Here is a 15,797-nt window from a genome sequence, read left to right as displayed (position 1 = left end):
TTGTTTGGTGCTAGGTTCTCAGTTGCAAATTTTCAGTCTCAGTAGTTATAGAGGAAACTGACCGTGCTGTTCAATATGTTATTCAGCTTAGTAAAAATGTTGCTAACACCCATGTTTTAGTTTCTTCTTCCCTTCCAGATTCAGCAGGAACCGACACTTGTCACAACTTGAAGTCTGGTGGTCTTATGGTCGTGAAAAGCTATGTCAGTAAAACTTGAAGGAAAGAGCACCTGGATCCACGCTTCACACTGCAAAAGAGACCGAACCAGCGCTTAGTCTCAGCAGTGATTAAAGAAAAATGTTGTTGTTGTTTTTGGTCCTAGGGCCAGGGGCTATCCTCGCCCCTATCTTTTCGGCCCCTATTGTAAATAAGAAATCCGGTGCCACTATTCTCTGGATAAACCTAACGGCCCCGGTAAATATCTGGCGATTTGATTTCTGCGATGTAGTCAAGTGCCCCGAGACTCAACGGGTGGTAGAGGGAATCATCCAGTATTATATATGTGTTAGAAGTCTTCTCCATAGAAACCAAAACAGCCCCAAGGACAAATTTATGGTTAGAATGGATAAGATATAATGTAAAAGTCCAGAATATCTCTGTAGGATGTATTGCTTGTGCTGCAGCAAATACACATCTATACACACATGCATTGTTTTTTCCTGATGACAATACTACTGCCTGTGTTATGAATCTGTTGAAGGGTCTAAAGCCCACTGATTGCTCAGATTATGTCCCACTAATTCATGAAGAACCCAAACTAAAGGTCCTAGGGGGGATAACCGTATTAGCTGATAATTATACCTGCTATAATACCCACGACACTACAGGTACACCAGTAGGGGTCTTCGAGACAGGTTTCTGCAAAGAGAACAGTTCCCTAGATACTGACTTGCTAGTTAATCATACACAGTATATGTACAAGATTTATTGGTTATGTGGAGATGGTAAGCTCCGTCCTAGGTTGCCTAATGCCTGGACAGGTCAATGCACCATTGTTAAATTAGCCATGCAGTTCAAGACTTTACCTTGGGATCCGGAGACACCTGATGAATATACCAGAAGGAGGAGAAGTCTCGATCAGCTCCACAAAAGTTATGAAGAAGATCCATTAGTATATGTTGATGCTATTGGAGTGCCAAGGGGGGTGCCAGACCAATTTAAAGCCCAGAACCAGATCTATGCTAGCTTTGCTTCCATAATCCCACAGGTGCAGATTAACAAAAATGTTGATGGGATCAATTACATATATTACAGTGAACAAAGGTTTGTCAATTTTATCTGTGATGCCTTCCAAGGTATAGTTGAGGAATTGGGCCCTAACACTAGAATGACCCTCTAAAACCGACTAGCCCTTGATATGATCTTAGCTGAGAAAGGAGGAGTCTGTGGGATGGTTGGAGAGGAATGTTGTACCTATATCCCTCAGAACTCTGGGGTAAATGGAAAGACCATGATAGCTCTTAAAAAGATAAATGGGTTAGCAGCAGAATTAAAAACTAATGCTGGAGTAGACACATCTTTCTTTTCCGGCTGGTTGGGTGGGCTCAAGGGATTCCTTCAACAAGCTTGTCTAGTACTGATTGCCCTTCTTGTAGTTAGATCGATAATCCTCTGTTGTGTTATTCCCCTGTATAAAAAGGTTATTGCTGAAGCAACTCCGACTGGCAACTTCCTCAACCAAGAAGTAGACCCACCAGAGTATGATGGCACTGATCCAGGGGAGATCCCCAAGTACGTCCCCCTCAAGAAGTTAGACAAAACCCCTTATTCTCAGATGTTGCAAAGAGATTTAGTTTAGGGACAGCGGGAGAACTCCATGTGAAGCTAGTGAAGGGTTCAGCTGCCTGGAGGCCTCTCACAAGGGGAGAGCTTCTGAGGTGTCTGGATGAAGAAATCCACCTCCCCTTTCCCCATCACATGGGCAGTCTCGAAGGATCTTTCTTTTTAGGGAAAAACTTAGTGTTTAGGGGGGATTGTCAAGATGAAAATATATATCTTTATACTCTTTTGTACTTTTATATATTCTTATGCTGTGAAACAATAAGTTTTTCCCCTTTATGCTTGCTAATGCAAATGTAATTGTATTTAAGATGGCTGCCAGTATTCACCTTTGCCCTAGATTTGCTCTGCTAAAGAAGAAAGTTTCACATTCCAGAACCTAAGTATCATTTCTCTTGAAATTGAAACTTAAAGTGACGTGGAGGAAGGAGGATCCATCAGATGACGTCAGACCAACCAGAAAGACTGAATACTAGATATATTGCTTAAACCCCACCTATCCCCGCCCTCTGCACACCTTCCCCCAATAGATCATATAATGGTGTGTATTAGAAAATAAAGTAAGTTGCTGTGACGTTGCTACACCTTGTAGACACACGAGCATGCAATGAGATTGAACCAGCATTTTGTCTGACTCATTCTTATCCGGTACCAATGCTCTTATTCTGATTTGGAATGACTGGTGAAGGAAGGGTATTGTCGTGACGACCCCGACACTTCCATCCCCTGGTATCGCTCGACCAGTTCAACCAGTTCATCGGCATTACAGGGATCACCCTGGGCAACCCAAGTCTGTACAGGCCTCGGCACAGAGGGCGTAAACCAGTCCATCACCACCCATTCTACCATCTTCTCAGGCATAGAAGACTCTGGCTGCAGCCACTTCTTGACCAGGTGCAAGAGGTCAAACCGTTCCCCCACTGAGTATGGTGCCACTACCTTTGCCCACTGCTCTGGCAGGAGTTTCTCCCTCTCGGCGACCCTTTTAAACACTATCAGAAAAGCATCAACATTGCAATTCTCCATTATAGATTCTAGAGCCTAAACAATGCAGTTCTCCACTGCAGTTTCTTCAGCGTCAACATTGAAATTCTCCACTGCAGGTTCTTTAGCATAAACACTGCAATTCTCCATTGCCAGTTCTTCAAAAACAACACTGCAATTTACTGAAGCTTCTTCAGCTTCAATATTGCAATTGTGCCCTGCTGGTTCTTCAGCCTCAACACTGCAATTCTCCACTGTAGGTTCTTCAGCCTCAACACTGCAATTCACTACATAGGCAAACAATATTGGACTAACAACTTCCTAATATTGAGATAATTGCTTTCAGGTGGCCCTGTACGTCTCTTCAAAGGGTTATTGGGGTGCATCCAAATTTGGGGCAGGTGTTGCAGTTACTGCATGGGCAAACTGTATGGAAGTATCAACTAACTAATAATGGGAACATTTTTTTCAGGTGGCCCTCCTGTACGTCTTTTCAAATTGTTATTGGGGTGTTTTCTTCCCATTAATATGCAGCAAGTTAATTCACAATGTAGTACCAGTTGTCACCATTAGAGGTCAATAGGTACACATTTAACCTGTTCCTGTATTCAGGAGCATTTCGCTTTAAGCATGTGTTCTGACTAGAAGCGCCCCCCTGGTTTCCTGGGCAAGAGTAGCCATTTTCCTCCAGACTTTGAGTCTTACACACATGTTCCTGGCTCTCTCTTCCTGCAGATGATTGCTCTTGATAAGCGGATTCCGGTGAGGCACAAATGTACTTACATGTGTTTGTTCTGTTAGAACAGTTATGCAGCCACTGTATAGCAGAGTGTGTAGTTAGGCATGTTGTGCTTTGTTTCATATTGCTGTTTTTCTGTATGCAGATAGATGCTTGCCTGTATAAAGCAGTGCAGTGCTGACAGCCTGAACTTGCCCTAGGATAGCCATGATAACTGTGCACCTGTCTTATGCTGTGTTCTGTGCTAGCTCTGTAATCTCTGTTGTTCATGTTATTGCATCCTGTAAAATACAGTCATGTGCCAAGTACTGATGCACTGTTATTTCCTTTGCAGTTTTTACCTGATCATCCATTATATTGCACACCCATCCTCAAGAAGCCCTCCCTCGACCCATCCTCTGTGTCTAGCTATCGCCCAGTATCTCTTCTCCCTTATACCTCCAAATTGCTGGAGCAACACGTCCATCTTGAACTGTCCTCCCACTTCTCTTCCTGCTCCCTCTTTGATCGGTTACAATCAGGCTTCCGTTCCCATCACTCAACTGAAACTGCCCTAACTAAAGTCACCAATGACCTACTAACTGCTAGGAGCAAGTGACACTACTCTGTCCTCCTTCTCCTGGACCTGTCTTCTGCCTTTGACACTGTAGACCACTCCCTGTTGCTACAAATCCTCTCATCTCTTGGCATCACAGACTTGGCCCTTTCCTGGATCTCGTCATATCTGACAGACCGAACATTCAGTGTCTCCCTCCCCCACACCACCTCCTCACTTCGCCCCTTGTCAGTCGGTGTTCCTCAAGGCTCTGTTCTAGGACCCCTACTCTTCTCCATCTACACTTTCGGCCTGGGACAGCTCATAGAATCCCACAGTTTGCAGTACCATCTCTACGCTGATGACACGCAGATCTACCTCTCCGGACCTGACCTCTCCTCCTTGCTTACCAAAATCCCGCACTGTCTGTCTGCCATTTCAGCCTTCTTTTCTGCTCGCTTTCAACAACTGAACATGGACAAAACAGAATTCATCATCTTTCCCCCATCTCACTCTTCCCCTCCACCAGACCTATCCATCAATGTCAATGGCTGCTCACTATCCCCAGTCCCACACGCCCGGTGCCTCGGGGTGATCCTCGACTCTGCCCTGTCTTTCAAGCCACATATCCAAGCCCTTGCCTCCTCCTGTCGTCTCAAACTCAAAAATATTTCCCGGATCCGTGCTTTCCTTGACCGCAACACTGCAAAAACGCTAGTACATGCCCTTATCATCTCCCGCCTCGACTACTGCAACCTCCTACTCTCTGGACTCCCCTCTAGCACTCTGGCACCACTCCAATCCATCCTACACTCTGCTGCCCGACTAATCCACCTGTCCCCCCGTTATTCCCCAGCCTCTCCCCTGTGTCAAGCCCTTCACTGGCTTCCTATCGCCCACAGACTCCAGTTCAAAACCCTCACACTGACATACAAAGCCATCCACAACCTGTCTCCTCCATACATCTGTGACATGGTCTCCTGGTACCTACCTACACGCAACCTCTGATCCTCTCAAGACCTCCTTCTCTACTCCCCTCTCATCTCTTCTTCCCACAACCGCATCCAAGACTTCTCCCGTGCTTCCCCCATACTCTGGAACTCTCTACCCCAACACATCAGACTCGTGCCTACCATAGAAACCTTCAAAAAGAACCTGAAGACTCATCTCTTCCGACAAGCCTACAGCCTGCAGTGATCCTCAACCTACTGAACAGCCGCACAGCCAGCTCTTCCCTCTCCTAGTGTATCCTCACCCACCCCCTGCAGACTGTGAGCCCTCGCGGGCAGGGTCTTCCCTCCTTATGTACTCGTGTGCCTTGTTATCTGCTCATGTTTAATGTATTTGTCTATATTTGCCCCGTATTCACATGTAAAGCGCCATGGAATAAATGGTGCTATAAAAATGTATAATAATAATAATAATAATAATATCTCACAATATCATCCACTATTGTCGTTCATCTTTCACCATCTCAATAAATATAGACTTAAGAACCTATACAGTCTGTTTACTGAGGAAATGGATGAAGGTTTAGCCGTATGCTAGAATCCACACAGCATCATACGTGGTGGAAGGCAGAACAGTAAAAATGGAACCGCCAGTCGCACGCAGTGATTACACACACTGTACGGGACCGCTAGCACCCAAACTGCTCTGCATACGGGTATTACAGCAGCCGCCATATAGCCACAGGGAATAAGAACCCATGACCCAGTAAAAACCGACCACCGGTCGCACGTGGTGATTACACAGTCTGTATGGGACCGCTACCACCCAAACTGCTCCGCATACGGGAATTATAGCAGCCGCCATACAGCCGCAGGGAATAAGAACCCAGGACCCAGTTAGAACAGATTAGCTGCCTTCAGTAAAACTGATAGCTGGTCGCAGGCTCTAGTTGATCAGACTGTACGGGACCGCTAACACCCACACTGTTCGACATACGGGTATCACAGCAGCCGCCATACAACCACAGAACAATACTACAGCCCACCAAGAAGTGCTCGCGGAAGCTCGCCTGCACAAAAACTCAGTTTCTTGCCAAAACACTCAGTAGTACGCAGCTAAGTGCACAATGTCTCGATGCTATACATCCTCACTCAAAACGAGGTCACGTGCAGGCTCTAACAAATCTTCAATAAGAGAGCTTGCTGCTGTTGCTCATTCTGAAGCCGAATCTGCCAAAGCGAGGTCCTCTTTCACTAAACAATAGATGCATCTAAAGATGAGACAAACAGAGCATGAAGCATAACATGAAGCAGAAACTGCATGCCTGCAAGCCTAAACCACACGTTTGCAGGCAGAGAAAGAAAAGGAGAGTGCGCGCCTGCGAGCGTCAACAGAAGGACTTGCGGCAGACAAAGAGACAGCAGCTGCAATAGCTAAGGCAGAGTACTTGGAAGCTATGGAGGATCCTGATGATGAGAGACACAGCAACATTCTCGGAACTCATCTAGAGCAGCAAGATCCAGCGCGTCGCAGAGTACGTCTATCAACATTCTGGCATGGATGACAGCCCTGACGCACTACACCGACCAGCCTATACTGATTACCAGCGATCCATCCCCGAATTTCACTATTATAGACAAGAGGACGCCCAGCATAGAGATGTCGACCACAGCTACCATTCCCCTGATCAGAAGGTGCGGCTCCCATCCCGCCTGAAAGAGGCACCTTCACCGGAAAGGTACTATGCAGACTATCAGAAACCAGGAACGTCTCACAGGTATGGTGGTACACACACATTAGACATGACTATAGCACACCGGCTCGTACCAGCACTGACCAAGCCACCATAGACTGTGCAAAGTTCTTTGCCTGCCGAGAACTGGTTACTAAAGGACTTGTAAAGTTCACTGGTAAAGCCGAAAACTATAGATCACGGGGTGCCTCGTTCTAGAACGCGATTCTGGGACTGGACCTTTCTAGTAGTGAAGAATTAGATCTCCTGGTAAAGTGGCTCGGAAGTGAGTAGGTCGAGCATACCAAAAGACTAAGAGACATTAATGTAAAGTATCCACACATAGGTCTACTTAAAGTGTGGGAAAGACTTGATAAATGCTATGGGTCCATAGAAGTCATAGAGAATGCTTTATACAAAAGAATTGATGATTTCCCTAAGATAAGGCCTAAAGGTTATCAGAAGCTTAGAGAATTGAGTGATTTATTGAAAGAGTTACAGGTTGCCCAGAAGGAAGGTCACTTGCCCGGATTGGCATTCTTAGACACTGCTAGAGGTGCTAATCCGATAGTACAGAAACTCCCTTACAACTTACAAGAAAAGTGGGTTACACACGGTTCACGGTATAAGCAAACTGACAATGTACCATTCGATCCTTTTACTGTATTTGTGGAACTTCTCACCCAAAAAGCTTGGATCAGAAATGACCCTAGTTTTGACTTCACTCTGTCATGTTCCACTGCCCCTGGTGTCAAACCCAGTAAGACACCTGTGGCAGTCCACAAAACTAATATTGTTTCCACAGGTCCTCCTCACAATACAAGTAAGCCCCCTCCAGAAGAGAACAAACCTCAAGATGTCAGTAAGCAGTGTCCTCTACACAGGAAACCACATCCTCTACTGAACTGCAGAGCCTTCAGGGAGAAGTCTCTGGAGGATCGCAAAGGTTTCCTCAATGAAAACAACATCTGCTTCAAGTGCTGTGCCACAACCTCTCATCTCGCCGGGAACTGTGAAGCTAGCGTGAAATATGTAGAATGCAGCAGCAAAGATCACAACATAGCCTTGCACCCTGGACCACCTCCACGAGCATTGTCATAAGCAGAGGAGCATGATGACAAGCAAAAGAACACTGAAGAAGACACCCCTGTGGTTACCTCTCAATGTATGGAGATCTGTAAAGGACTCACAGGAGGAAGATTCTGTTCAAAAATCTGTTTTGTCCAAGTCTACCCCACAGGCCGCAGGTACAAAGCGTTCAAGATATATGCAATCCTGGATGACCAAAATAGCAGGTCTCTAGCCAAGTCCATATTCTTTGACAACTTCTACATTGTAGGCCCCGATTCTCCCTACTCCTTGAAGACATGTTCAGGTACCGTTGAGACGGCGGGGAGGAAAGCAACCGGATACAAGGTGGAGTCCATAGATGGCCAGACCTGCCTATCACTACCGACCATCCTGGAGTGCAACCAGATTCCCGACAACAGGTCTGAGATACCTTCAATGGAGGCGGAAACATATCACCCCCACCTGAAGCATATAGCCCACCTGATACCCAAGTTGGACCCAGAAGACCCAATAGCTTTACTCCTGGGAAGAGATATACTATGAGCCCACAAGACTAGAGAATATATCAACGGCTCCCGGAACACTCCATATATGCACAGAGGCTCGACCTTGGATGGGTCATTATATGAGACGTCTGTCTAGGAGGAGCACACAAGCCAGCCTCAGTTAACAGTATGCTTACCAGCACACTTGAAAATGGATGTCCGTCTCTTTTCCAGCCATGTCACAATAGTCTACTGGTAAAGGAATTACCAAACAGCACTTCCCTACCTTGCCCTTTCTCAGTTCTTACCGACGAAGACCACGCCTGTGAAGGTGAACAAGACCACATAGGATGTACAGTCTTCCACAGGACGAAGGAAGACGACAAAGTAGCAATGTCTATAGAAGACAGGACATTCTTGAACATCATGGATAGTCAAATTGTCAAGGACAAGTCTAACAGTTGGGTCGCACCATTACCATTTCTACCTCGGAGAAGATACCTACCCAACAACAGGGAACTGGTCTACAACCAATTCATCTCCCTCAGACACAAGTTTCAGAAGTCAGCTGAGACCAAGGAACATTTTTTTACTTTAATGGGGAAGATATTCCAGAACAACCATGCAGAGATTGCATCTGCACTTCGGCAATCAGAGGAGTGTTGGTGCTTGCCCATCTTCGGAGTGTATCATCCTGAGAAGCCAGGGCAAATAAGAGTGGTATTCGACTCAAGCGCCAAATGCGAAGATGTTTCATTGAATGATGTGCTACTGTCGGGCCCAGACCTGAATAACAGACTTCTAGAAGTACTACTCTGATTCCACAGAGATAAGTTGGCATTTATTGCTGATATACAACAGATGTTTCACTGTTTTCTCATCAAGGAGGAACACAGAAACTACTTGAGGTTCTTCTGGTACCCTGACAATGGCCCAGGCAAAGACATCGCAGAGTAGCGGATGAGAGTATACATCTTTGGGAACAGCCCTTCCCCAGCAGTTGCTATCTACGGCCTCCGGCATTCCACCAAAGAGGGTGAAGAAGAGTATGGGTCACACGTCAGATCCTTCATAGAAAAGGACTTCTACATAGATGACTGTTTGACGTCCACAGCAACAAATGAGGCTGCAATCAGTCTACTAAAAAGGGCTCAAGAAATGCTCTCACAGTCTAACCTACGATTACACAAGATTTCCACCAATAGCTCCGGTAACAAATCCAAGGAAAAAATGATGCTAAGGGACTTCACCCAAGACACATCTGATTGGGACGATCCACTTCCGGCAGTAAAGGCTGACCTGTGGGCAGAGTGGAGGAAGACTCTCCAAGTCTTGACTGACCGTCGTGTGAAAAGACCGTAGGCTCCTGTGCCATCCACAGAAGTCAAAACACAAAGGCTTTGTATCTTCTGCGATGCATCAGTCAAAGCGATCGCAGCACTAGCGTACCTCAAAACCATAGATGAGAATGAACAATGTCATATTGGGTTTGTGATGAGCCGTACTAAACTTGCACCACTACGTGAACACACGATTCCCAGATTGGAACTCTGTGCTGCTGTCCTCGCAGTGGAGTTAGCTGAGCTTATCTCAGATGGGATGAATCTGGAGATCAAAGATGCAGAGTTCTACACCAATAGCAAGGTGGTACTGTGATACATCTGCAACGAAACGCGATGCTTCTATGTCTACGTCAGCAACCGGGTACTGAGGATAAGAAGATTCACCTGCCCTAATCAGTGGCACTACGTGCCTACTCACCACAATCCTGCAGACCATGCGACTAGATCCATTGTCATCTTAAGAACACTACATGGTTCACAGGCCATGCCTCCTTGAACCGTTTGATGCCCCACATCAGCAGGTCTGATATATTCGAACTAGTGGATCCAGATACCGACGAAGAGCTCCGTCCTCGAGTGTCTGCTCTGCATACAGTGATTTCAAGTCAACACCTCGAATCTCATCGGTTCATCAGTTTCTCAACCTGGAAGTCAATTGTTCGAGCTATCGCTTGTCTACTTCATGTAACCCAGTCTTACAAGTCAGCACTACCTGCATGCCAGAAAACTTGTAAAGGTTTGCATCAATGTAAGGATGCTTTTACCGCTCCCAACCTGGAAAGAGTCAAGGTTACAATACTTCGTGTTGTACAAAGCATGTCCAATGTCTTTTGGGACAGATGGAGAAAGCAATATCTCTCCACTCTTCAAATCAGGACAAAGTGGCAGAAAGACCGCCCAAAGGTCCAACCTGGCGATGTTGTACTCATCAAAGACAGTCAGTCGCATTGAAACGAGTGGCCACTCAGCTTCGTCACCAAGCCCTTTCCCAGCAAGGATGGGAAGGTGCGCAAAGTAGAGGTCAGCCTGTGCAAACTTGGGGAGAACAAACTGTTCCTCAGGCCACTTACTGGACTTGTATTGTTATCTTCCCCAAAAGAACCAAATAGTGGCATCCGTTTATGCCAAGCTGGGAGTGTTTTGGCCATTATTGTGCAGTAAGTTAATTCACAATGTAGTACCAGTAGTCACCATTAGAGATCATTAGGTACACATTTATCCTGTTCCTGTATTCAGGAGCATTTCGCTTTAAGCCTGTGTTCTGACTAGAAGCGCCCCCCCTGGTTTCCTGGGCAAGAGTAGCCTTTTCCCCCCAGACCTTGAGTCTTAAGGTACCTTCACACATAACGATATCGTTAACGATATCATTGCTTTTTGTGACGTAGCAACGATATCGTTAAGGAAATCGTTATGTGTGACAGCGACCAACGATCAGGCCCCTGCTGGGAGATCGTTGGTCACTGAGGAAAGTCCAGAACTTTATTTCGTCGCTGGACTCCCTGCAGACATCGCTGGATCGGCGTGTGTGACACCGATCCAGCGATGTCTTTACTGGTAACCAGGGTAAACATTGGGTTACTAAGCGCAGGGCCGCGCTTAGTAACCCGATGTTTACCCTGGTTACCAGCGAAAAAGTAAAAAAAACAAACACTACGTACTTACCTACCGCTGTCTGTCCCCGGCGCTCTGCTTCTCTGCACTCCTCCTGCACTGGCTGTGAGCGTCGGTCAGCCGGAAAGCACAGCGGTGATGTCACCGCTCTGCTTTCCGGCCGCTGTGCTCACAGCCAGTGCAGGAGGAGTGCAGAGAAGCAGAGCGCCGGGGACAGACAGCGGTAGGTAAGTATGTAGTGTTTGTTTTTTTTACTTTTAAGCTGGTAACCAGGGTAAACATCGGGTTACTAAGCGCGGCCCTGCGCTTAGTAACCCGATGTTTACCCTGGTTACCCGGGGACTTCGGGATCGTTGGTCGCTGGAGAGCTGTCTGTGTGACAGCTCTCCAGCGACCAAACAGCGACGCTGCAGCGATCGACATCGTTGTCAGTATCGCTGCAGCGTCGCTGAGTGTGAAGGTACCTTTACACCCATGATCCTGGCTCTCTTTTCCTGCAGATCATTGCTCTTGATAAGCGGATTCCGGTGAGGCACAAATGTACTTACATGTGTGCGTTCTGTTTAAATAGTTATGCAGCTACTGTATAGAAGTGTGTAGTTAGGCATGTTGTGCTTTGTTTCATATTGCTGTTTTCTGTATGCAGATAGATGCTTGCCTGTATAAAGTAGTGCAGTGCTAACAGCCTGAACTTGCCCTAGGATAGCCATGATAACTTTGTATCTGTCTTATGTCTTATCCTGGAAAGGATGTTCCTTATCATGCTTCCCAGGAAAATCCATTTTGGATTCATTTTTGTATGTTTTATTGTGAGTTTTTAAAAGTGGCGTAAAACTCTGACATTGTTCACAGCAGTGACCTGGGAGTCAGAAATGCTTCCAACGGTCTTACCCATGATGTTCCCATGTCATTTGAGCCCTGTTCCCATTGATTTCTGCAATTTATAGTCCCTATAGCCGAGTACTCAAACATTCCAATATGCTCGACTCAAGCAACGAGCACCCGAGCATTTTAGTGCTCGCCCATCACTAATTAACAGCAGCAGTGTAAGTGGCATAAGCAATTTCTGTGACGTCCTTTCACACATTTTTTATTCTAGCCCGTGCACCAGCAGCAGAACAGAGAACAAGTCTGACATATCTTGAACGACTGGACAGGATGATACAGGAGTATCTAGAGCTCAATATCATAGTCATCAGGGGATGGTTGGACCCTTTTACATTTTGTTCTTCAAAAATGAAAGAGCGGTCTGATCTCACCTGTTACACCTTGGAGGCTTTGACATGCTAGGCAGCCGATCATGCCTTCAGCCCTGCTGGTGGTGTCCTGATTAGATTATCCGACGGTCACCTCAAAGTGTAGCCTGCCTAACTTTCAAACAAAAGAAGTCATGTGTCTCCGATGACTTTTGCACCCCAGTCGCAAATTGGGCAGACTATGCCATGATGTCATTTTTAGTGTCATGCATTGATCTTTCAATATTGCAGTTTGTGCTATCTTTGGCTGGCTTCATATTTGAGTCTTTGTGTGTGAAGTGACCGAGGGCAAGGTCGCCCATGTATATCCATGATCTGGCCCAGCAAAACTTCCACACTCAGATTCTATTTTAACAACCGTATCTTTACTGTTATACATTTTCCTTAACACAGCGGAACACAATAATAGACAGTACAAAATATGCCTATTCACAGAGATAACGTGTAATAACAAACTGTCCCTCACTTTCCCTATCCACACGTTACCAGTTCCTTTGTTCCAAGAGGTTATCTTCCCACGTCGCAGGCCTGCAGGGGGACGCTCCAGCCGAAGAGAGAAACAACAGGGATTAAACAAAACTCCATCCCTCAGGTCCAGACTGTAGTCCTTGGGGTTCAACAGGTAAGGGTGGAATGTTCGGCCTCTCAACAGAGGACCCGCTTACAATTCATGGGCTCCAGGGTCTGTGAAGATGTCACCCTTGGGTGTTCCGCAGTGTGGGAGCTGGGAACAATCTGGATGTCAGCTTCCAAGAGATAGCGGTCATCCAGGCAATCTTCTATATCGCCTCTACAGGAGGACGCCAGCACACACCGACCTCTCTCTGCACACACCAGTTTCCCGGGCTCCCTTTTTCCCTCCCCTTCCTGTTCACATGACATCACAGGGGGAAGTTCTGCCAATACAGTTTGTTTCTCTGTAATCACATTCGGCATAGGTATAACTTCTGGCCACACGGGGGCAGTGTCTGTCACAGATTCTATGTCAATGATAATAGAACAGTCACAGCCGGCCAGCTCACTACATGTGCAGTGTTTGATCCGCATAGATCTGCATGCGTCATGCTTACATATATTTTACATTGTGTACGGATGGACATGCATTTTCATGTGTGGCACCCCAGGAGTTCGGGTACCACAGTGGTGCTGCCTTCCTCTCGGGGAGGGTAATGCCATGCCTGGAGACAGAAGGGATCCCTTTGGCAGGTAACCTTACATTCAACACATTCTGACTCCATGCCAGAAGGGGGAGCTCTAAACCCAGTTTTAGGGGAACTTCCCTATATACATCCTGGTCTGGAGGAGGAGTTTAACAGTCGGCAGCAGACAGTGAAAGAGCACAAAGGAACTTAGGAAATAATGAGGGCTGCGATTGGGCCCCTCTAAGCTGAGTGCAGAAACTGGGTACTGGGAGCCCGAGGCTGCGAGGAACTGCAAGTCCCACAGTGGAATCAGAGGGCAGGAAACTGAAAGGGACTTGCCCACATAACACCTGAGGTACAGCAGCATTCCAGAGCCTGGAGTCACCGTGTAAAGAGACCCCATAGAAATGGCTCAAGTTGCCTACCGTGCATGGACTGTCTAAGGACAGGAGAGCAAGAGGACATTGTTAGACAACCACAGGCAGCAAGGGACTAGAAACCAGGCCATAGGGAAGACTCCGAAACTGACCTGGCAAAGGGATTCCCACTTGCTTTCAGGCTGCATGGACTCCACTGACACCTGTTGCCACAACCCTGGACTGAGGCTGACTACAATATCAGTAAACCAGGTAAACATGGCAACCCTTTGTCCTCCATTTATTTGCCGGCATTCACCATCCCTGTGGGAAGCGTCACCATCTTTGCTGCAGTAACATCGCCCCAGAGAACCCCTTTAAGCAGCGTCGTTCTCCTCTGACCGAGAACCACAGGTGGCGTCACAAACCCAAACTTTATTACAACTCCCTTAAAAGACCTTTCCCTTTTACATGGGTGTAATTTAATTGTGACCGGATCCGGTACCGAGTACCCCAGGCCCTGGCGGGAGACGCAACTTGGCATCACAGACAGGATTTCGTGCGCTGGCATCGCCAGGTACTGTGTGCCAGAGACTGTGATAATTGGCCTGTAAGCCACCATTGCCACAACGCGTGGAGCACGAAGGGAAGATGGAGGCGTACCTTCATGAGTGGAGCCAGGAAAAGAGAGCAAAGAGGAAGCGGGCACTGAGCTGACAGGAGAGCCGCAAGTGAGGACGCCGTGCAGGAGAGCGACAAGTGAGGATGCCCGGAACCCCGGAAGGAGGACCGGGAGAAGGACCTGACCGCGCGCAGGAGGAACTGCTGCAGACTCCAGAGGAGAGACGTCAGGCCTCTGCAAGGTTAGCACAGGGGAAGGGACATGTCCGACCTGGGAGGAGTAATAGCGACGGTCGCAGCCGCAGGCCCCATGATGCCCCCAGGCCCCGCGGTGGACATACCGCATATCCCATAATGCCACCAGGCCCCACAGTGCCCACAGCTCCTGCAAACCGGTCGGACCCCACCGCAGTAACAGCTCCTATAATGCCGCTATCCATGCCCTATATACCAGGAGCGGCCTGGCTGCCACAATACTCAGGGGAGTCCCATACGTTGAGTGACTTTAAAGAAAGGCCATGCAGCTTATTTTAAGTATATCCCCTGGCAGAACATCAAAAGGTCAACATTCTAACTGGTCAATTAATTGGCGTAGGCCAAAGAGAAGTGAAATCCTGGCCGGATATGGAAAAAGGAACTGTTAAGCAGATATTTGCCAAACTTAAAACAACTTTTGACACTCGCATCGCTGCAGAAATCAATATCAGGTTTTCGGGTGCAAACAAAGAGCAAACGATAGCATACGGGACTATGCCCTTAATCTCCAGGAGGCACTATGGGCATTAAATAGGTTGACCCTAACATCGTACAGGATGGGGAGAATTAAAGGAGCAGTTCATTGAGGGGCTCCTGTCCAGCACCCACATGACACAGCTGTGCATCCTGGCCTTGCAAAACCCTGACCTGGACTTTGCACAATTTAAAGACAGAGCCATCCGGGTGTTGAATGAACTGCCACCCAGCCGCACAGTGCCACCTAGACATCCAGCAATCACCTACCTCCAGGAGGTGGCATCCTGTCATCAGGACCCCGTTGAGGCCGACGCACAGATCCCGGACCATGACCCCTCAACAAAACTGAGCGTACCGGTCCAGGAGCTGACTAAAAACGTAGCTGCCCTAGCAAGAACCATGCAGTCCCTCCAGGAATCCCCAAAGGAAAAAATCCAGCTGGCTTTCAGTCCAGATGAT

General features: G+C 47.3%; 1 protein-coding gene across 1 annotated transcript in view; it reads right to left on the bottom strand.

Moving 5' to 3' along the window:
* LOC138665537 (mannose-binding protein A-like) overlaps nucleotides 1-15,797 on the bottom strand; it is a 278,073-nt gene that overhangs the window by 79,342 nt on the left and 182,934 nt on the right. The window lies entirely within an intron of this gene.

This window comes from Ranitomeya imitator, chromosome 2 (genome assembly GCF_032444005.1).
Source record: "Ranitomeya imitator isolate aRanImi1 chromosome 2, aRanImi1.pri, whole genome shotgun sequence".
NCBI lineage: Eukaryota > Metazoa > Chordata > Amphibia > Anura > Dendrobatidae > Ranitomeya > Ranitomeya imitator.
The sequence above is the reverse complement of the archived record's forward strand: the minus strand, read 5'-3'. Positions and strand labels throughout refer to the sequence as shown.